General features: G+C 41.1%; 1 long non-coding RNA gene across 1 annotated transcript in view; it reads right to left on the bottom strand.

Annotated features, from left to right (window-relative positions):
* LOC136875068 (uncharacterized) overlaps nucleotides 1-23,723 on the bottom strand; it is a 476,541-nt gene extending 452,818 nt beyond the window's left edge. The window contains exon 1 of the long non-coding RNA XR_011018390.1: nucleotides 23,611-23,723. This is a non-coding gene — a long non-coding RNA (uncharacterized lncRNA). The remainder of the gene's footprint in view (nucleotides 1-23,610) is intronic.
* Nucleotides 23,724-24,348: the final 625 nt, after the last annotated feature.

The raw sequence follows: 24,348 nt of genomic DNA on the forward strand, positions 1-24,348 counted from the left end.
GTCTTAAGGAAATAAGTGACAATTTTTTCGCATTGGGGCTCGAATGATACCGAAATTTGGAAGGAAAAGGATATTAAAACTGAATACATTTTGTATTTTCTTTTCTAGCATAGAGACATTAAGTGGCTACCATGACAAAATGAGACTAAACGTGATAAATTGAAACTTTTCAAAATTATTTTTTCACAAAATGTTTACTACAAATAATTTGTTCCTTACTTCACAAAATAACTGGTTTTATCGCTAAGCCCCGACTTCTTGGGGGAAAGTACTTATTTGCATTTGCTTAGAGGAGTCTCTCAGGAGCAACTGAAGGAATCCTTGCGTTTAATTTTAGGAACATCCTCAGTAGTGATGGATATTGCAGGATGTACTGGAAGCACTGGAGAGGTAAAGTACATCATCTGGTACTAGTGAAACTACTGATTCTGCTGTCGAAGAAGTGAAAGTTACTTTCATCACCACTTCATTCCTTCCCATTTTTGCTTCCATGTGATGTATAGGCGTATCGATTACTAGAATGTAATAATGAGCTATTCTTTACAAGTAATTCGATCTGCTGGGGCTATACCTTAACAAGGCTTCCCACTTCTAGCGCTTTCCTATCCGTCGTCGCTGTTAAGACTTATCTGTGTCGGTGCGATGTAAAGCAACTTGTTAAAATAAGAAAAAGTAATTCGATTACTTTTATTCCGTTGGTTTCCAACTCTCGTCCTGCCATCATCAATGACTTTGTGCCAACGCTGTGGCAATTTTTCAAGTCCGCGCCTGAAGAAACCTACTAGCTTCATTTAAGTCCGAGTACGCATAGAAAGCAAGTCAGAGTTTGTGTTCAAAATCTGTCAGATGAAGTGGATACGGTGTCTGTCTGTAGTGATGAATTGGTATTTATTGGGAATAAAGGTAACATATAATTCAGATAACCTTCCTCAATTTGCCTGCAGCAGGAGTGGAAAACCACTTTAAGGTGCCGGCTATAGGATTTTAATACAATTTTCTTCCTAGTCGTGTTCCAGAGGCTAAGAGCATTCCGTTCTAGATACACAAAGACTGGTCGAGCTGGGAATCGAACTAGTGTGAACGGGGCGGAAAGATGCTACTTCCCTAAACCACGGCGGTGGCCGTACAATAAAGAACAAATCCGAAAACTCGTCGGAATAAGTATGTCTGAGTTAGTCAAGTCTATTGCAATCAACTTCACCTACACCATGTGCAGTCACCTCTAATCGGGGATGATCGGTTTCCTCTTCGCAAGCAAGCACCAAATGACTTAAACGTAACAATGCACAATCAGCGAACCATAAAGCGAAGATGGTCTTGACACGCAATGTAGGGCACTGGGATTGACAAGAAATTAATTAACACCTTATTACATATCAAAGCGCAGTCGGGAACATGCCTCAACATACTTGTCATCCATTTCCATTTCTAAGAACTGTAACAGCTTTTTAAGTGCACTCAGTATAGGCTTGTATCTCTATCATCGGAATAATAATTCCTGTTTCATCATAACAACAGAAGACAAGTATAAGGGCCTGACGATCGTAAGCAAAAGCACCGAGCAAGTTGACTCTGCATTATGGGTCGTGCAGGAAATTTGAATGATGGGTTCGAATCCTAACCTCGGCAGCCTTGAAAATTATTTTCTTTGTTCCTCCATTCTCACACCAGGCAAATGCTGGGTTCATACCTTAACCCCACGGCCGCAATCTTCCCAGTCCATGCCTCTCTCCATTTCAGCGTTGCCGAAAACCTGCGTTAGAAAAAAGTAATGTGACGCTGGTATTATGGCAGTTGCCACGGAACGTCCAGGTTTATGTGGAATCTGACCAACATGGACACGAATTTTCATTTCAAACACCCTCGTGCACTACCACAGATTTGAAACAAGGCCGCCAAGTAATGTTTCATCAAAGGAGATAAGGGCACAGTTAAATATTACATGAGTGGCGATATGGAGTGAGATGATGACAGGAAGATAAAATCGAAAGGAAGTTACAAATGTAAAGTATGCACGAAAAATATCCATAGGAATTTCATCATCACCACCACTATCATAATCATCATCATAATTTAGACTTTCCCTCCTTCAGTCCTACTACGGGGTTTTCTTCAAATCGTCATGTAGTAGGATTCCTCAACTTTAAGTTACCCCCACAAATGAAGAGATCACCTACAACCAGGGAATATTTCATTATCAACATTCTTACTTTCACGTGATGTGTCGAGTTTTGGGAGAATCGTACCAAATCTTAAGCCACAGTTCTATCCAAATTAAGAAATCTTGAAGAATACTCTTGGCGAAGTGTATACACGGATACGTTGGAGGAACGTCTTGATCAATAAAGAACTGATGATGAAAACCAATTTTAAGGACGACCACAGGATAATAATACGGCGAATACTTAAGGCCTATAAACACCGTTTTGTTTGTTTGTTTGTTTTTGTTTGTTATGTTAAATTATATTAAAGATTTGCGAAACGAATTAACCATACTGTAATTTAAATAATCTAACGAAGTTTTCGCGTTATACTAAGTCATGCTTTGGGTAAGATAATACTAGCGAAATATGAAGAAAATGTTTGGCTCGTGCAGCAGTAGACATGAACAGTCAATCCTTGCACGACATATTTTCTATTTTTGAACTAAATGAGCACATATTTAGTTATTTTTCCGGGTTGAACTTTGTTGTTGTTGTTGTTGTTGTTGTTGTTGTTGTTGTTGTTGTTGTTGGTGGTGGTGGTGGTGGTGGTGGTGTTTTCTGTATATTACGTACAGTTTGCCGACGTCTCTAATACATTGCAATATTCTTTGTCGAAGGCGACTGAAATATCCCAACTCGATCCGAGGTAATCAGTCTCCCAAGCAGCAATCACACTACGAGAGTGGTTCCTGATCTTGGTCTTATATACCCTACCCTTTCCGGCTGACGCAAGCCCCTTGGCTGTCTCCTGAGAATTCTGGTATGTGTCACAGCCAGGTAGTGGGACTTGCCAGCACTGTTATGTAATTAGAAGTTCGTCCTGCGTGTTTATGTTGTGGTCTGTATGTCAATCTATGTATGATAGGCATCCAAGAATTGCTGATTTTATATCCTTCTTCTAAATTCATATTGTTCGGGTGTTTCTTGAATTCGATAGCCTCACGGATTTTCCTTTCCAGATTCCAACGGATAGCAGCTAGGATCTTGGTCTTGTCAAATTATATCCCGTGTTTTGTTTCGTAAAAATGCTTGGCTACAGCTGAAATATCTGTGTTTTTGTTCTTGGTATGACGGATGTGTTCCTTTAGGCGGGTAGGCCTAGAGATCAGATGTTTTGTTTCACCGACATAGCACGTTCCGCAGCTACATCAATGTGGTATACTCCAGGAGCCTGTAGTTCTGCTGTGTCTTTTACTGGTGGTACATAACGGGTTAGCTTCCAGTGTGGTTTACAGATGGAAGCTTTACTAAATGAGCACATATCGACAAGTCTAGGCTTCATATAAACAAGTTTACATACTACCGTACAGTAATACGATGTCCTAAAATCGCGAAAAAGTATTAATATGCATGTTATTAAAATTATTGAAGTTGTATATAGAGAGTTTAAATATGTCTGATATTGCAACAGGAGTTGGGATTGGTCAAAACAGAAGAAATGTTCCTATAAACATTTGTCTGGAAACAAATACCTGTTGAAATATATGCCATTGTACCCGCGTGGAGGAGCAATGTGTTCGGTGTTGCAGGCGTCTTTCCGTTGAAGGTCTTTGCACGAGTCTGATGTTCCGTCATAGTATGCGGTTGTGCTTGCAGTGCAGTGCTGTACCCAAATCAGACTAGTGCCCCCGTGCTGTGTGGACGTATTCCTCGAGGGAAATGACACGCATGGTCTTTTGCTATGGATTAGCCAACAGTAGTGGAGGACAAGCCCGTATCATGTACGCTCAACGACATCCACACCGCAACATTCCATCGGAAAAGATTTTCGTTCGGCTATTCCAGCGACTTACAGAAACGGGTTCATTTGCTGCTAGGACAACGGATCGCGGTAGACCACGTACCGTTCGCACGTCGGAAATGGAGGAACGGATGTTGCAACACGTGGAACGTGATCCTCAAACAAGTGTACGAAGAATTGCAGCTGCTGAAGGTATCAACCATGCTACTGCGTTGTTTGTTCTACATGAGAAGTTACTGTATCCGTACTATGTCCAACGTGTGCAAGCTCTTCGGCCTCCTGACCACCCTGCCAGAGCACAATTCTGCCAATGGCTTCTACGCCAGAGGGCGGAAGATCCATAATTTACAGCCTGCGTTTACGGATGAGGCAGGATTCTCCAGAAATGGCATCTTAAATTACCACAACACGCACGTATGGGCGGATGCAAATTTTCGAGTTGACAGGGAGCCGAGGCATCAGGATCGTTTTAGTCTCAATATGTGGGCAGGAGTTGTGGGTGACTAACAGGGCCATGCATTTTATCCAACACATTGACAGGTGCTCTTTATCATCGATTCTTGCGCGATGAATTCCCGGACTGTTGGAGGACGTTGGGCTTCTAGAACGCCAACGCACGTGGTTTATGCATGAAGGGGCACAGCCCCCTATTCTACGCATCGTGAGACAATACCCAAACCAAACATTTCCTGGGCGATGGATGGGTCGAGGGGGTCCAGTAGCATGGCCACTCCGTTCGCTGGACCTCAATCCATTGGATTTCTGGCTATGGGGACATTTAAAGACATTGGTGTATGCCACACCAATTGAAAATGTTATGATTTTACAGGAACGTGTGCCCACATCCGCGAACAGCCAGGCATGACTGGACGCGTTCGCGATTCCTTGCGAAGAAGAGCCGAAACAAGTGAACAAATGCGTGGTAACCAAGTGGAGCATCTCCTGTAACGTGCAGATGGTATCCGCGGACAGACCGGCTGACATCATCACAGCTCCTGGTTGGTGGTGTTGATGGCTGTTTGTACAACGCGTCTTCTGTGTAACGTGTACGACAGTCGTGTGTTCATTAGAAGTAGCTGGTAGGATGACGTCCACAGGTAGTAAAGAATACAGGGAGATTCCTTGGAGCTCTGTGAGTGAAGCCCAATGACAGTGGTCTACATAGGCGACGTGGTCGTAAATAGGCGCGAGAACGCATGCTGTTTTTTGATAGATTTATCACGGGTCATTGAAGTGAATACGGTGAACGTAAATTGCAATTGCGGGAATTTTCAAATGCAAACACTGTATGACACGCTAAAACGTATGAGAGACTAGTATTTATTTAATGTTCTAGCTCTTACAATGTCGTGTTGTGAATACGGTTGTACAAATCGGAAATCCAAAAATATTCCTGGAATAACATTTCACAGGTAAGATTCTAAGTATGACTTGTAATATGTAGTACGGTTTATTATGTTACCTCCATTGTTATTGTGCTAGTATTTAGGAGTCTCAGAAGCACCGTCCGCATTTCGTAAGAATTTTTAGGTTAGACTTGTTCATCGTCAATTTTTCCTCAGGTTTCCTATTCATGAAGAAAAGAGAGCAGTGTGGATTAAGGTGATTAGAAGGGAAAATTGGATGCCTTCTCCTTACACCAGGATATGTTCTGCACATTTCAAACCAGAATTGTTTGATCGGTCCAATAAGAAAGCTGTTTTGAAGAAGAATGCAGTACCTACTATTTTTGAAGCATTCCCTTCTTACCTACAGAATGTAAGTTGGGCAAATTAGTGATAATTGTACTAATATGAAATTAATATCACAATAGTATGATATAAAATTAATGCATTATAATAGTACTATTTATTAAGTCATAATCACTTAAGTATTCTTTTGATTTTAGAAAACAAATGCTCGTGCTCCTACCAAGGAAAGACCTGAGCCAGTTGCTGCTAGTGGAGATGAGTCCTCGGTTCCTTCATCAACCAAAAGTGAATATAAAAGACTTGAGGAAGTACAAGAAAGGGAAGCACGACAGTTGCAGAAAATTAATGTCTTGCGACAAACTCTCGGAAGAAGCAAGAAGAAGATAGGAGAACTGAAATCTCTAATTGAAGAACTCAGAAGAAATCATCTTATGAATGATTCAGCTCTCGATATTCTTGCTAAGGCTGCTGCTCCCAATAAAGTGTTTCTGAATAGACAGTTGGCAAAAGCTCAGAGTGAAAGTTTGCCTAGTAAATATTCAGAAGAATTGCAAGCATTTGCCCTAACACTGCACTTTTACTCCCCCAGAGCTTACAGCTTTGTAAGAGAGCAGTTTAATGTGTGTGTCTTACATCTAGAACACTCTCGAAGTGGTATGAACAAACTGAGGGTGTTCTTGGGTTTACTGGAGAAGCCATAAAAAACATTACAAGAGAAAGTAAGTCACAGTGATTATAGTATTTGCATTATCCATGGATGAGATGGCTATTAGGCGGCAAGTGACTTTTGACTGCAAAACATTTCATGGTTATGTTAATATGGGTGTTGAGATAAATGATGATGAACCACCAACAGCAAAATATGCTCTGGTGTTTATGTTGACGTGTATTAATGAGAAATGGAAAATTCCTGTAGGGTATTTCTTTGTAGATGCAACTGATGCCCCTCAATGAGCAAATTTAGTTATGCAGTGCCTTACCCTCTTACATAGTGCTAATGTAACAATAGTTTCTCTTACTTTTGATGGACTAGCCTCTAACTTGGGAATGGCAAGACAGCTTGGCTGTAATTTCTCATCAACAAATTTCTGTACCACATTTAAGCATCCTACATCGGGAGAAGAAACTGCAGTGTTATTGGATCCTCCTCACATGCTTAAGCTTGTCAGAAATGCCCTGGGCGACAAGGGAACTATTTTTGATGGTGATGGTATGGTAATTTCATGAAAGTATTTGAAAGAGTTGGTTGATTTGCAAGAGAAGGAGGGTCTCCATCTAGGGAACAAACTGAGGTCAAATCATGTCAATTTTGGCCAGAACAAAATGAAAGTACAGGCTGCTCAAGTTTTAAGCAAATCATGTGCAACTACCATAGACGTTTGCAATAAAGTGCTGGGGTTGAGTTTATTTTTTGGCTCAGAAGCAACTGTGAAGTTTATTATGTTATCCAATGATCTGTATGACATTCTAAATTCAAGATCATTGAAGTAGGTTGGATGGAAAAAAGCAGCATGTGTTGAGCAGTGGGAGTATATTCTAAGTTTTCTGAATGATGTATTTCATATATTGGTAAGCTCAGATGCAGCACAAGTGGAGATTTCATTATTCAGCCAAATAGGAAAGTTGGATTTTTAGGATTTCAGATCTGCATTAAGAGCATGATAGTATTAGTGGAAAAACATGTTTTTCCAAGTAGTGCCCCTCTGAAGTATTTGCCTATGCATAAACTGAGCCAAGATCATGTTGAATTATTATTTGCTTGCATCCGTCTGAAAGGAGGATGGAACAATAATTCTATTGCTCAACAGTTTTCATCAGCATACAAGAAATTGCTGGTAAATTCTCAGATAGGCACTACTGAAAATGGTAACTGTTTACCTCTTTCAGCAGTGTCAATAATGTCAGTTTCTTCTTCTGTACCGGCACCAAAACCTGGGAGTTAATCAATGTGACTACAAAGGCTAATGAGAGTATGGAGAATGTAGAGTATTCTACCATTCCTGATTATGGAGAGCATAATTACTTGTTTCTTCCTCATGCAATGTCACTTTGTGCTGAAAATGTTATCTATTATATTTCGGAATTTGTGGCTAGAAAGTTAATGTTGAAGTTAAGGTGTGTAACATGTGTGAATTCCTTATTTATACTTGATCCTGATAGGCAGAGAAAGTCCCTGATATGTTATAAAGACAAAGGATTTCTTGTGTGTCCTTCTAATGATGTATTCAAAATATGCAAAATATGTGACACCCACTTCAGGAGAAGTACTGCCGGAGGTCTTTCAGTGAACAGTAGCAAGATCCTGAAACACAGGATCTGCATCCTCCAAAATTTGTTAACTGTGGAACTTTTCAGGAGCCTGAGTGATCACTCAATGGAATTTGAGCATTTTGACAATCATCTGCCCCACCTGATTCATGCTGTAGTTGATACCTCAGTGCAAGAATCAAGCATTTTAATAAATCATTTGTCAGTTGTACCTCAAAAAGGCAGTTGTACAACAAACTTGTTCTTCTCCAAGGCCAGTAGGATAAGATGTATGCATGACTTCTAAAATATGTATCCCCCTGTGGGTGGGGGAGGCAGAAAAACACCCACGGTATCTCATGCCTGTCGTAAGAGGCGACTAAAAGGGGCCCAGGGGCTCTCATCTTGAGAGCGTGAGTTGGCGACCACGGGGCCCTTAGCTGAGTCCTGGCATTGCTTCCACTTACTTGTGCCAGGATCCTCACTTTCATCTATCATATCCGACCTATCTTAGTCAATTCTTCTTGTTTTCCGACCCCAACAGTATTAAAGCACTCGAGGCCTAGGGATTTTTCATTTTCACGTCCTTCGTGGCCCTTGTCTTCCTTTGACCGATACTTTCATTTTTCAAAGTGTCTGATCCCTTCCTTTTTTCCTCCTAATTAGTGCCTTTGCTGGCGGGACCTAGTATTTACAGTGCACTATGTGTTCTGTTACTTTCATTGACCTGTCTCTGTCTTATACTTGGCTTTTTTTTTTTTTGCTAGGGGCTTTACGTCGCACCGACACAGATAGGTCTTATGGCGACGATGGGATAGGAAAGGCCTAGGAGTTGGAAGGAAGCGGCCGTGGCCTTAATTAAGGTACAGCCCCAGCATTTGCCTGGTGTTTAAATGGGAAACCACGGAAAACCATTTTCAGGGCTGCCGATAGTGGGATTCGAACCTACTATCTCCCGGATGCAAGCTCACAGCCGCGTGCCTCTACGCGCACGGCCAACTCGCCCGGTATACTTGGCTTTGACAATATGAAAGTAACTGAGGTATGAGCGATGATAGTAATGTCATTCCTTATGCAGCCAGTCTCTGCTATGAATGGTTGAAACTGTTGCTCATAGGGTCGGTTGGTGCATGCATTTCAGTGGGCTTGGCAGACCGATATGCAATAGCAACTTCTGGCTCGGTGAGGAAAGCAACAAGAAACTACCTCACTCCTCATTTCCCTGGTACGCCTCTTCAGTGATGCCTAGGCCATCCATGACAGCTGATGGCGGAGCTGTTGAGGATCCAACCAGCCTTCTAGCTGATGACAAAACATACATACATACATACATACATACATACATACATACATACATACATACATACATACAATTAGTGTTAATAGAGGATGGTTGCCTAGTTGTACTCCCACCTGAAACAATAATCACCGCCACATGTCGTAAAAGGCGATTACGAGGTTTTTCCCTTCGGAGTGTGGGTTGGTTGTACTTCCTATTAAAACAATAATCACCACCACCACTCCAAAATATGTAGTAGGCCTAAGCAATGTTGCTAAGCCCAGTTTGATGATTAATTTTGCATTCCCCTCGAACATTCAGATTGCGGTATGGACGTCCATTATCTGAAGTGTAAATACGCAAAACAAATAAAATGGCTCCTATCTCAACAGGTATCTGTTTCTGGACATATGTTTACAGGAACATTTCTTCTCGTTTTGACCAATCCCAACCCCTGTTGCAATATCGGACACCTTTATTTAAACACAATGTATACGGTAAGCCTGCTTCGAAAAAAATTACAATCTAAAGTCCTCCACCTTATAGGAGCAATACGATGGAACTATAATGACGACGGTACCGGCATGCGCATAACTTACCGTCGGCGCTAGACGAGGAGGAAAACGAATTGTCGATGGCTGAACGCGAGAAATTTGCTACTCAAACAACAAGCCTTTGGTTTATGCTTTCCAGTGTGGAAGCCATTTTGTGCTTTATACGCCGGTAATGCAAAATATAATTTTCATAACTTACGCTCAAGATACTCATGCGGACGTTTTAATGTCACTTCTTAAACTAACTAATTATAGGGGAAATTCAACACGGTTTGCTAAAAACAAATCAGGGGGGAAGGGACATATTTCTTAGTTTCACGTAAAAATACAGCACAGTAATTGGGAAGTATACATTAATGTTCTGATCTGTTAAATTGTGTTATCAGCAAGTAATGAGTCACTGAAGGTCCTCAAGGACGCGTCGTGTACATTGGTACTCGAAGGAGTAGTCCTTCGTGCTACGTTCTCGACACATCCGCTGCTATCCCATTCTCCTTCTTTGAAACTACCTGCTACGTCTGGTGGAGGTATCTGTAGTAGAGTATTAAAGAAAATCAAACGCTATTCCTTGCGAAAGATAGACAATGGCTCCAATAGAAAGTAGCATTAATGAAAAACGCAGACGAAACTCCGTACAAACACTTAGCCAGACACATTGGTCGACTAAGTAGGAAGTAGTAAAAATTAATTAATACTTACCCGACGCCTGTGTAGTAACGTATCAAAGAAAGAAATATTGGGGTCTTACCTGAAACAGTAAGACAATTAAAATTACGGAAGAGAAAACGAAGTTCAATATTGACACATTTATTTTCTGTAACAAGAGTACAGGCAAGTTATTTAAAATTAGTCTAATTCTTAAATGCATTTTTACTAATAAATCTAAACACAATTTCTCCCAGTCTATAACAAGAGATAGACGATTTAATACAATATGTAAGAGGTGACGAGAATCTGTAATGGGAGAGTGGATTGCAGTGGTAGGCCAAAGAAGAAAAGGTAACACAGTAGAATTCGGATTGGGACAAAGGAATGCAAGAGGAAGCCGACTGGTTGAATTCTGCACCCATCATAACCTAGTCCTTGCTAACACTTTGTTCATCAAACACCACAAACGACGGCTGTATACATGGGCGAGACCTGAAAATACTGGAAGGTACCGGATAGACTTCATTATGATTAGGCAGAGATTCAGAAAGCAGGCGTTTGATTGCAAAATTTTCCCCGGAGCAGGCGTGGACTCTGACCTCAACCTGTTGGTCATGAAATGCCATCTGAAGTTAAATAAATAAATAAATAAAATAAATAAATAAATAAATAAATAAATAAATAAATAAATAAATAAATAAATAAATAAATAAATAAATAAATAAATAAATAAATAAATAAATACATAAATAAATAAATAAATAAATAAATAAATAAATAAATAAATAAATAAATAAATAAATTATTTATTTGCCGGTTTACAACAGGGTAGTAAACCCCAACTACAGTAAACCGAAAAATCTTTAAAGTACTTATTAAATTACATTTACACAAGTCTCCGAACTTAATAACTAAAAATACAATTATTATAACTAAATTATTAATTCAATTACATCATTGATAAAAGTTTGATACCGAGATCGATAGCTGCAGTCGTTTAAGTGTGGCTAGTATCCAGTATTCGGAAGATAGTGGGTTCGAACCCCACTGTCGGCAGCCCTGAAGATGGTTTTCCGTGGTTTCCCATTTTCACACCAGGCAAATGTTGGGACTGTACCTTATTAAGGCCACGGCCACCTCCTTCCCGCTTGATGGGGGCTTCATTCCATTCCTGACCCGGTCAAATGACTGGAAAGAAGTTGTGGATTTTCATTTTCATACATAACTTATAGAGTGGTGAATGGCTGTGGTCGGTCGTCAGAGCTATTTCAGTCCTAAACGTGCTGCGTTCTCTTGAGTGCAAGCGAAGTACGCGAAAATTCAATAACGACAGTAATTACATATTATGGATTTTATATTTAACAATGTATGCAGGTACTTGGCATCGATTATTTTTCTCTGATTTTCAAGGCTGGTCATTCCGACACTGGTTAGTACATTTTTGTATGGCACCACAAATGGGCACAAGCCATGTGTTTGGTGATGTAGGAATCTTACAAAACGTTTTTGTACTCTTTTGATTAACTTAATATATTTATCGAACCTTGGATTCCATACAACGCTAGCATATACCAATTCAGTTCGTACAAAGGCATTATAGAGTGCTATGATGGAATTCCTCTTCCTGAACAGGAAGTGTTCCGTATGATAACTCCCAATGCCCGGTAAGCCTCCCCTGTCACTTGTTCCTTGTTTACACTAGCTGTGAAAATAAGACCCTTGTCAAACCGGACGCCAAGGTCACTAACTTGGTCAACTTCCTGTAGGGCGTTTGGACTTAGCCCATATGGAAAGAAGGGTGAATGACATTGTTACACATTTCGAGACATTCAATTTTAATTTGTTCATATGACTCCACATCAGTATACCATCAAGGTCTTTTTGTTGTAAGAGGCAGTCTTGTGTTGAGCTAACCTGACTGAATGTTTTGAAGTCATCTGTATAAAGAAAAAAGCGTGAGGGATTGTTTCAAGGAATATGTAACACAAGGACTAAATGAAAAGGATGAAGGACACACAGTAGAGGAAGAATGGACAGTCGTAAAGAGTGATATCAGTAAGGCTGCTGAAGAAAGGAAGAAATTATTGATTGATTGATTGATTGTTTTATGTTTAAAGGGGCCTAACATCGAGGTCATCGGCCCCTAATGGTACGAAATGACAACTTACAATTCCCAAATCCTCCACTGACCAGAATTCACAGCATGAGGACGAAGAATGAATGGATGGACGGATATGAATTTAAAACGATCAGTGGAGCCGACCCACAGTGCCTCATATGCACAGAAGCTGGCACAAAACAATCGTATTACCGACCAAGGGACTGCTTCTATAGTACGATGCTGAATCGATTATGCATATAGTCGAAACGGGTCCAAAATCCAGGTCAACAGCCCCTCATAATGGTATTTATCGCTAGGAAAGTAGAACCATGCTATGTGTAATGTTGCGGTACTAATCAAAAGTAGCGGAGACTCGCGGTATTCCACACATTTTGGTACTATTCACAGGTAGAGTAATGCGCACATGTAACACAGACCTATGGTGTTTCACACATTGCGACGCTATTTGCAGGCAACGCAAACCTATGGCGTTCCTCACATAAGTGGACTAACCACAGGGTCCCGTACTATCCCGTGGAATTTCTCACATAGTGGGAACTGAGCATTGGTAAGGCAGAACCATGGTGTCGCTAATCCCACGGTGTCGCTCATATAGGGGTACGAATCACAGGTACTCTAGGACCCATCTCCTGATTCACAAACTGTCGCTACTAAACACAAACCTATTTCGTACCTAACATAGTGGTACTACGCGCAAGTAAAGGCAACCCATGGTATTCCCTGCGTGATGGTACTAATTACAAGTAGTTTCATGGTTCTAATTGGATCATCCCTTGGTCGCCCCTTTTAGTCGCCTCTTATGACAGGCAGGGGATACCATGGGTGAATTCTTCGTCTGCCTCCCCCACCCACAGGGGGTGTGTGTTTGGTCCGCGAGAGGTATTTTATTTTCCTCAAGTCCGTCGGGGAGCCGGTTGGGACCCCCCCCCTCCCCACCTGGGACGCGACACGTGGGAGTATCACCTCTCCCCCTGCTACGCCTGCGTTATCAATGAATAACTCAGGAGATACTAGACCTGACTGACGAACGACGAAAATACAAGACTGTAAAAAATTAGGAATGCAGAAAAGGATACAAACGAATAAAGAATGAAGCAGATAAAAAGTGCAGGATGGCTAACGAAGAGTGGCTGAAGGTGAAATGTAAGGATATTGAAGGTTGTATGGTCCTAGGAAAGGTAGATGCTGCACACAGGAAAATCAAAGAAACCTTTGCAGAGAGAAAAACTAGGTGTATGTATATTGCCATTGATACTTTCACGGCAAGTACTTATAGACATGATGGGCGTTTGGGCTTATGCCGTGTCAAGAAAATAAGATGAAATTCTTTACGTTTCGTAGAGAACTGTGCTCTGCGTCATCAGAAGAAAATCTCAACTGTCCACGAGAAAGGCTTCTTAAACAATGACTTTTTGAAATGTAAACGTTATAAAAGAAGAGGAAACGGCACGTTCATTCGTCACCAGATGGCTCCCCGGACGTGGCACAGCGCTAGTGTTCGAAGCGGAAGCTGACCGAACCATCAGAATCAGTCTATGAGGGTCACCTAACACATGTACGTAACATATGACATTGACAGGTGTAGGACATTGACACAAGCCTGGAATGAAACGTCTAGCGATGAGGAACATACGAATTTGGAAAGCACCGAGACGAAATAACAATAGTGAGGGGACAGGGAAGGGAACTACCTACGCAAGTCCTTAATGGATACCAATGGACCGGCATGTTTGGCCAATGTATACCTTACCGCAAGTACAGGGAATTTCGTATATCCCAGGATGTAAAAGTGGGGACAATTTGTCGTTGGTTTTACCCAGACTGTGAGCAAGAATATCCGGTTATAAAATTGCAGGCATGCTTGGATCAGAGATTTATGGTTCTATCATGTATCCGACTACAGTGTTACTTCTTGCTACCAACAAAGTAATACTGAAATCATCTCTGTCAACGTAATGGGAACAACAATATCTGCAGTGTACAAACCACCACAGGAACACTGGCCAGATCCCCCCCTCTTCCAAACATAAGTCATCCAGGTGTTTACAATGGTGATTTCAACAGTCATCACACTTCAGGGGGGTATGAAAAAAAAATGATGAAAACGGTGAAAAGCTATCAGATTGGATGGACCAGAACCAACTTCATCTGTCATACGATGCAAAAGACAAAAAAATCTTTCCATTCTGCTAGATGGCGTACAGACACCAATCCTGATCTCTGCCTAATAACAATGGATGCTAACCATATTCCTTTACTTCATACAATATATTTACCATCAGGTTTTCTACGCAGCCAGCATAGTCAAATTATTTTAACCATCGGATTACAAGTACCATTAATTACAACAAAACAGAAACCCAGATGGAACTTCAAGAAAGCGCAATGGATGCAGTATTCTCATGAGGTTGATTCTCATCTTTGCTGGATTCCACCTAAACTACAGAATTATAAACGCTTTGTTGGAACAATTATTGGAGCAGCAAAACGTAACATACCTCGTGGGTATAGAAGGAACTACATTCCTTGCTGGAATGTAGAGACTGAAGAGCTTGCTAAAGCATAGGAAGAAAACGGAGATCCTGCCTTGGGCATGCAGATTCTACAATCCTTGAACACCCAAAGAAGGGAGCACTGGCATAGCACAATACAAGGTTTTGATTTTACTCACTCCAGTCACAAAGGTTGGTCAATTCTTAGAAAACTTAAGAGCAGCAACACCACTGCCGATTTCCAGAACTGAACTTAATCCATCTTCCATTGCACAACACATTAAAAAGAGGTCAGAAGATGTTCCGATAGATGCCTGCCAATACAAAATTATACAAGAGAGTCTTAAAGCAATCAATGATCAGCTGGATGATAACCCATTTTATTCCTCTCCTTTTACGAGTGCTGAACTCAATCAAGCAATTCGATCTCTGAAATCTGGAAAAGCAGATGGTCTGGATGGTATATTCCCAGAATTTATAACCCAGCTAGGAAGTAATGTCAGGAAGTGGCTCAGGAATTTCTTCTCAGATATCCTCGCCAAAGGACAAACACCACCAGAGTTCGAAATTCCAAAAATCATCGCAATCCTTAAACCTGGGAAACCAGCAGACGACCCAGCAAGCTACCGACCAATTTCACTCCTCAGCATTTGCTATAAAATTCTGGAACGCCTAATTTACAACAGAATATACTGCACATTAGACAGCGGAATATCATCAGAACAGGCTGGATTCAGGGGAAAACGAAGCTGTTGTGAGCAAGTTTTAGCTTTAACATCATTTATAGAATCAGGTTTCCAAAGAGGATTGAAGACATCCGTGGCTTTCATCGACTTAACTGTGGCGTACGATATAGTGTGGATTGATGGATTAATGTTTAAGATAAAACAAGCACTACCTTGCAGAAGACTCACTGCACTGTTATCTACCATGTTAAGGAATCGTTACTTCCGAGTGTGTTGAGGTGACAAGATGAGCAAGTCGTACACCATCAAGAATGGCCTCCCTCAAGGATCTGTCTTGCTCTTCAACCTATATACAAGTGATGTACCAGAAACAATGTCCCGTAAGTTCTGCTATGCTGATGACACTGCCATAGCAATTCAAACTAACCATCTTGAAGAAGGAGAAGAAATCCTGACACAGGATCTACAAAAACTAGAAAACTATTTCAAACAATGGAGGCTTTGCCCAAACCCGTCAAAAACGGAGGTCACAGCTTTTTACCTTAACAATAGAATCTCCAAACAAGAGCTGAACATTACATTCTGCGGAAAAAGGGTGAGAAACAATCCTAACCCCAAATACCTGGGAGTTACTGTGGACCGCTCTCTAACTTGCAGAAAACACCTCGAGAATACTGCAGGAAAACTTAGGACCAGGAATAACATCATTCGCAAACTAGCCGGCACAACATGGGGTGCTGATGCAAGCACTCTTCGTATGGGAAGCCTTGCACTGGTCTACTCTGTTGCCGAATACTGTGCACCGGTATGGTATAGAAGTGCCCACATCCAGAGAGTGGATACTCAGCTCAATGAGACCTTAAGGATCGTAACGGGCACATTACGATCAACCCATGTGCCATGGTTACACGTACTGGCAAGTATACCTTCGCCACAACTGAGAAGACAACAAGCTGCTGCCCAAGCTTGGAAAACTTACATCTGTCCTGACTTTAAACACCTTCCGATTCACTCAGTGCTGAGTAACCCACCAACCATGCGTCTGAAATCCAGGAAGCCTATTTGGCCTTGGCCTTTCAACATCAACAAAGTCTGGAAGGAAGGGTGGAGAGATTTCTCATCATCTCGTCAAATCCAATTAGATGATCCTTCCCAGCATGTTCCAGGAACTGATCTACCAAGGGCTACGTGGTGCCAACTAAACCGCGTACGAACTGGTCATGGCAGGTGCAAAGTAACGCTGCACAAATGGGGATGGCTAGATTCACCTGTTTGCGACTGCGGAGCTCAAGAACAGACGATGAACCACATCATTCGGGAGTGTCCACAGCGTAGATTCAAAGGTGTTTGGGAAGAGTTCATGAAAGCATCAACTCCAGCGCTTTCCTGGCTGAAGGGTATTGATATTCATTTTTAATTTATTACGTACATATTTGTGTTAAATAATGTGGATCATTTGTTCCATACGAAATATATATAGCTATTTGTGTGGGTAGGCTTACGATAGACGGTATGTCCTAAGGAGCCGTCCGGTTTCCTTCTTACTAGAACATCCAAGAAAGGAAGACATCCGACCGACTCCATTCCCATAGTGAATTTAATTCAAGGATTTTGCTGATTTAAGTGGTTTAGAAATAGATGAAGTTTCTTAGGAACTTCTGTCCAGACCACAAATGTATAATCAACATATCTCCACTATACCATAGATTTGACGGGCGCCGAAGCAATAGCCTCCTCCTCAAAATGCTCCATAAAGAAATTAGTGGCTAATTCGAATCCACCTTCTCCCTAATGCAAGGCCACAGCTATGCGACCCTAAGTGCACGACCAACTCGTTCTGTCCAACCCCAGTTCTTTAAAATCCGAGATGACAGAGTCGTTCTATCTTCTGCGGGGCGTACCTCATCTTCTGTTCCCGAGAGGAGGCAAATCTAAGTGGCTTATTTCTACATAGTCAATTCCTCTTCTCATGACGTGGCCAAACCGTCTTATTCTTGTCTTTAACACTGGTCACCTTCACCCACTCCCAAGTAGTTTCATTTCTGATCCCATCCTACTTTGACACGCCGCATGCCCATCGCATCATTTTCATTTCTGCCAGCTCCAGCTTTCAGAGGCAACTCGACTATCATCGCCCCACCCCCCACTCACGAAACTATGTATTGCTGTAAGACTTTCAGTAGCGAATTTAATAAACCTTGGAATGAGATATGTAATTTGGGCTTGAAATATGTACTACCTCTAAATTCCAGGTGAGTAAGAGAATTCAAAAGTTAATCATGTTCAGGATGGCTACCCATACGTCATCGAGGTCAGGAGATGAAACACTAAATTTCGCCCTCGCAGTTCTATAGTTCAGCATAGTTTATAGTGTGTTCGACCAAGCAACTTTCGATACTGCACAGCAGTTGCTCACAATGATACCTTATCCTAGAAGTCCAGTATATCGAATACTAGCGCATCATGCTGAACAATTCAGCGTTCTACATTATATCAGTTTATGCTTATTTGTATATTCTCAACATAGGCTTTACAAAAGTTGAACTATAATTTTTGGTGAAGTTACTTCCTTACTTTCTGTTCATTGACATTACAGCTGTCATTTTTAATGATTTTTTTCAGAGTAGCAAAGCTGAATTGTTGAGTTCAACTGTATTATTACCTGGTCTTTCCGATATTCCTTAGTTTCCATGTTTTACTGATCAGCTCCCTTTCCAAATGTCCAAATGTGAGCTATTTCAGCTAAGACACTTCAAAATCCGTAATGTTGTCATCCAAGTTTTCAATTATCTCTCTATATCAGGGATAGCGAACCTATGACACGCATGCCACTATGTAACACGCGACCGCGACTTCAGTGGCACGCCGCGCAACATACTAACACATTTTAATGTAGTCGAAAATCCAGCATCACAGCATATTTTAACATTACGCCTTAATAATGAAGTGTCCGACTCGTTGGCTGAATGGTCAGCGTACTGGCCTTCGGTTCAGAGGGTCCCGGGTTCGATTCCCGGCCGGGTCGGGGATTTTAATCGCTTCTGATTAATTCTTCTGGCTCGGGGACTCGGTGTATATGTCCGTCCAAACACTCTCCTCCTCATATTCAGACAACACACTACACTACCAACCACCACAGAAACACGCAATAGTGCTTACATCCCTCCATAGAGGGTTGGCGTCAGGAAGGGCATCCGGCCGTAAAACAGGGCCAAATCCACATGTGCGACGCAGTTCGCACCCGCGACCCCACAGGTGTGGGAAAAGCGGCAGGAAAAGAAGAAGAAGACGCCTTAATAATGAAGTACGTCACAATTAATTCTGCGGCCATATTTTATATGTGTTTTTTAGGTTAAAGCAAGAATATATTTTATTCTTAAAATTAACCTGTTTTTGAAATCTAATTTTCAGAGATGTTCGCAAAATTAAAACATGAAACATTCAGTCGAATACCTAAATGAAATCAAAGGAGGGGGTATCGTGAAGATTTTAAAGGAAAATAACCGGTGACACACTAGACAGTAAAAAGTAGTAATAAATAAGACCTTAACTGACACGCTAGTCAGAAAAGCTATGCCATCCCTGCACTATATAAAAATGAAATGACGTCTGTCTGTCGGTCTTCCTAAACATTAGGTCTAAACCACCGGGCGGAATTTGATGAAATTTTGCGTACAATTTGTCAGAAGTAACTGTCACGTGACTGTTTTATTTCAAAATATTGACCTGAAAATATATAATTTGAGAAATTATTTGCAAAATATCGCGTAATACAATCGTGCTGAAATGTTTTATGAACATATCTCAAATATTCAGTTCAAACATAGACCTACGCTGATTTTTCAACAATTAAACATTTCAACACGGTGGCCAATAATACGTAGCCATGCACTGAACTCGCACATGTTTACCCGCTACGAGCCAAAATAATGTACTAGTACAATTTGCTTTTCATCGCACCAACACACACACGTTTTACGGCGACGATGGGAGGGGAGAGACCTAGGAGTGAGAAGGTAGACCGTAGTCTTAATTAAAATACATCTCCCAGAATAATCATAAAATTATCATAAAATAAAACCCAGCCTGTGTACTTGAAAACTGACTTGTTAATTGACGTGTGCTCCGTCTGTTCTGCTGCCAATCACCTCTATCACTGAACTGTCCCGGTTCCATGGCTAAATGGTCAGCGTGCTGGCCTTTGGTCACAGGGGTCCCGGGTTCGATTCCCGGCAGGGTCGGGAATTTTAACCTTAATTGGTTAATTTCACTGGCACGGGGGCTGGGTGTATGTCCCGTCTTCGTCATCATTTCATCCTCATCACGACGCACAGGTCGCCTACGAGAAAGAAGAAAAAGACCTGCATCTGGCGAGCCAAACTTGTCCTCGGACACTCCGACACTAACAGCCATACGCCATTTCATTTCATTTACCACTGAACTGCACGAAACTATCTCGTTAACGACGGGTACGGGTACAAATGAAAATGATGATGATGCTTGTTGTTTAAAGGGACAAATGAAAATAAACAGCGTTTGCGATGACAATCTTTTTCGTATAAATTAAACAGCGTTTGCACTGACAATCTTTTCCATAAACAAAGAGAAATGTTAAGTATCGCGATAACTTACAACCTACAACTGAAGTAACAAATTTTCTTCCCAGATATTTCACAGCAGGCGAGGAGTATTACACGGTCTACAAGGAGGCAAGGCTACATGATAGCCCGAGGGGGCACCAGGACAGTCGGGCTGAAGGTGGACTTAGAAGACTTTATATGACATCCAGAGAGCGCAGAGACAAGGAAATCCCGCTATGTATCAAGTTCACGCCGACAAATGAAGCAATGAAAATTGTACAGCCGTAAGTAAACCATTCCACAAAGAAGATCGTAAATAACTACTTACAGTATGTCTGAGACTAGCTACACCATGAGCCATCAACTTTGTGCAATACCGTGTAGGCTGGAGTTACTCGCCTACACGTGCCTGTCCTTCAAGTAGCGTATGTGCAGCAAGGGAATGAGTCGGGTGAGAACAGTAGCATTCTACCAGGCAGTCAACCACTGAATACATGCAATAAAAGCAAGTATAGTTTATTTTAAAGGACAGGATATGAAACTATATTTCATTTTGGGACAGTAATCATAATACTTTATTCTTATTAAAAATAGTTCGGAACCAAAGAACTTTTCTTGTAAAGTATTTGTGAAAATGGAAACTGTCTTGTTGTGGCATAATAATTGTTAATAAATGAGTCCAAGTATGTCTGGGTCATATTCTTGTGTTTAGTACGTGCTTAATAAATTACATTTTAATGACATTTTGAGCCTGAAATTATAAACAAAATCATCCTTCGCCTTGATAATAATATAAAATAGAAAATTGGTCTTTTTTCCGGACAGCAGCAATATAAATTGTTGTATTAAAATACATACAGGAATGACAAAACTGGTAATAATGAATAAACTGCCACTAGTCATAACCCGTAATTATTGTTGCCCAAGTAACGCCTTTCTTTACTTACTGAACAGACATATATTATTCTAATGTGCACTGCAATCAATGACCTGTCTCCGTCCACAAGCACGAACATCGCTGCTCAGCCATCGACACCGAGCACAGAAAACTACAGACTAGTCTACGATTCCTGAGTTACACCGTCCCGCGAACATAGATTCGCCTTTCCAACACCCTGGTGGGGTCGTGGGTGCGAACTGTGTATACGGACTCAGTATTTTTTTGAAATTTGTTTTACATCGCACCGACACAGATAGGTCTTATGACAACGATGGGATAGGAAAGGCCTAAGAGTGGGAAGGAAACGGCAGTGGCCTTAATTAAGGTACAACCCCAACATTTGCCTGGTGTGAAAATGGGAAAACAGGAAACCCATCTTCAGGGCTGCCGACAGTGGGGTTTGAACCCACTATATCACGGATGCAAGCTCACACCTGCGCGCTCCTAACCGCACGGCCAACTCGCCCGGTACGGACTTAGGTTTAACGGCCAGTCATACTTCCTGCCACCAACCCCACGAGGAGGGATGAATTCACTAGTGTATTTCTGCGGTGGTTGGTAGCGTGCGGTGTTGCATGTAATGAAGAGATGTGTACTGAGACAAAGACAAACACCTGGTCCCCGAACCTGAGGAATTCAACAGATCTGATTAAAATCCGCGTCCCGACCAGAAATCGAACACAAGACCCTCTGAACCGAAAGCCGCGATGGTGACCATTCAGCCAAAGTACCGGACACCACATATAACAATTGCATCCCCAAATGAAAAGAAGAAAGTATACATTCTTTTTTTATAATTCTAGTTACAGAAAGTAAATCTATTCTGGGCAGCACTTGCTGCAAATCTCCTGAATACAATTTCTCCTAATAACAAAGCATCAACTACAACTTCAACCATCATGCCTACATTGCAAATTCTAGTACGATGTTATGCATAGAGCACGGAGAAGGAAACGAACTCAAACGCATGGCGCATACAACCCATTAAGAGCCTTCTCCTGCGAAGACTTTTTCTGCCCAGCCTCAAGGCTAGCAGACACTGGAGTTCCTCGTGATCGGCGTGGCGACAACCTCAGCCGTCCTACTTGCTTCCGCGACTAGGTCCATAGTGAATCATATGAGACAGTTCCTCAGTTGGTCTTAAGAGGAAGAGCGAGCCCATTTCAGTCCTCCGTTCAGAATGTAAGTCCATAGCCAAGTCGGGAATCGAATCCAGCACTCGATACTCTTGGAAAGTGGGAAGACATGAATAACCGCTTTGCTACGAAGCCAATGATTTTAAAATGTTATAAAGGGAAAATAATATTGACTGCCATCGTCATATAGGGCTGAATGATTCAGATGGTAAAAGTGGTGGCTGGCTTTATGAGCTTAAGTTGGCTCAGTCCTGTGGAATTTGAAGTTGCTCAAATACACTAGCCTCGTGTCGGTAGATTTACCAGGATGTGAAAGAACTCCTCTGGGACAAAATTCAGGTACCTCGGAGTCTCTGAAAACCGTAAACTAAGTTAACGGGACGTTTATTATTATTATTATTATTATTATTATTATTATTATTATTATTATTATTATTATTATTATTATTATTAATCGTCGTACGGCTACAGGGTTTCAGATTTTCTGAAACTGTAGTACAGTATTTAAGTGGCCGGTGTACTATTTAGGTGTTTCGATTGCTCCGCTATCTAGTAGCGAAAACGGATCTCTACGGGACGATTTTCAAGGGGAAGTAGGTAGTCTTATAAGGTTAACATAATTTTCCAATGAGTGAATGTTCAGTATGCGAGGGAGGACGGATGAAAGTTTGTATGATCCCGAGTGAGTATGTGGGTATGAATGAACCAGCCTAGCTGAAGTACTGTGTGTGTGTGTGTGTGTGTGTGTGTGTGTGTGTGTGTGTGTGTGTGTGTGTGTGTGTGTGTGTGTGTGAATTACTTGAATGTTGAACACGTCTTGTGAATATTATGTAAATACTGTACGTCTATGTAAATACGGTAATTGTATATAAGAACATTCTGTAACCTATAATTGTACTTTTTTAATATTGTCATTTTAAATGGGAATGGAGGCACGTTCGTGTATGTATCACCTTTTTCCATTCACCATCCCTGAATTGTATCTACAATGTGAGGAAAAATAAATAAATAAATAAATAAATAAATAAATAAATAAATAAATAAATAAATAAATAAATAAATAAATAAATAAACAATAATAATAACGGCGAGTGTGTCACCGGGAGCCTTAAATATGCGAACAATTACGACATGCAATACCAATACTTTTGTTCTACATTAAAAATAGACTATTTGAACCGGTACTGAATCTACAATATTGAGATCATGAGTCGGACATTATTCATCGAGGCCGATACTGAACAAATTAATTTATATTAGCAGGCTGTGTTTTCATTCTCAAGTACTTGCATGTACGATAATCAGCACCCGATGTGGAATCTTGTTCTCCAAACGGCGCAGTTCCCCAGTCCTTTCGTGAAGCGTCACTATTCCCACTTGTAATAGTATATACAGTAGTTGCCCGATTCCTTAAAATGATATGCAAGCGGAATATTTTTTATCACTAATCAGAGCAATGGACACTATCTCATTTGCCATGCGCAGACAAGCATGAGGTCATGCTACAAGGAACGAGAACACCCACACACACTCCTAGAACCGTTACTCCACATGCCAATGGCATGCTAAACCAGCTCGAGTTGTGGAAGTCTTGTTGGAACAACCGATCAACTCACAAACAAGGTTAATGTACACAGCGAAAAAAGAGAAGAGAAAAGAAAGCGAACTCATCGGATCATTCATCCGTAACAGAAATTGAATTTTTCTTATTTAGGTTTCTTTTGTACGTATATTATATTACACAGAGTCTCGGGAGATTAAAAGCGGATGCAATAAGATGATCCTTCACTACATTACCAAGTCTCTTATCAGAACACACATGCTCCGAATACCATCAGCCTACTTTTTTCCTCTATTAGAAAATACTTCCATCGATTGCAGATGTTCAATTTATACAAACATAACTACATACATACATACTATCGTGCCTATCAGAATTCTGTCTGCAAGCCTCTGTGAATTAACTAAGCGCCTCCATAATCCTCCACATGCAAATAGCTCTGTGGACTTTAATTATGTCTACACCGC

This window comes from Anabrus simplex, chromosome 1, assembly GCF_040414725.1.
Source record: "Anabrus simplex isolate iqAnaSimp1 chromosome 1, ASM4041472v1, whole genome shotgun sequence".
NCBI classification, from domain to species: domain Eukaryota; kingdom Metazoa; phylum Arthropoda; class Insecta; order Orthoptera; family Tettigoniidae; genus Anabrus; species Anabrus simplex.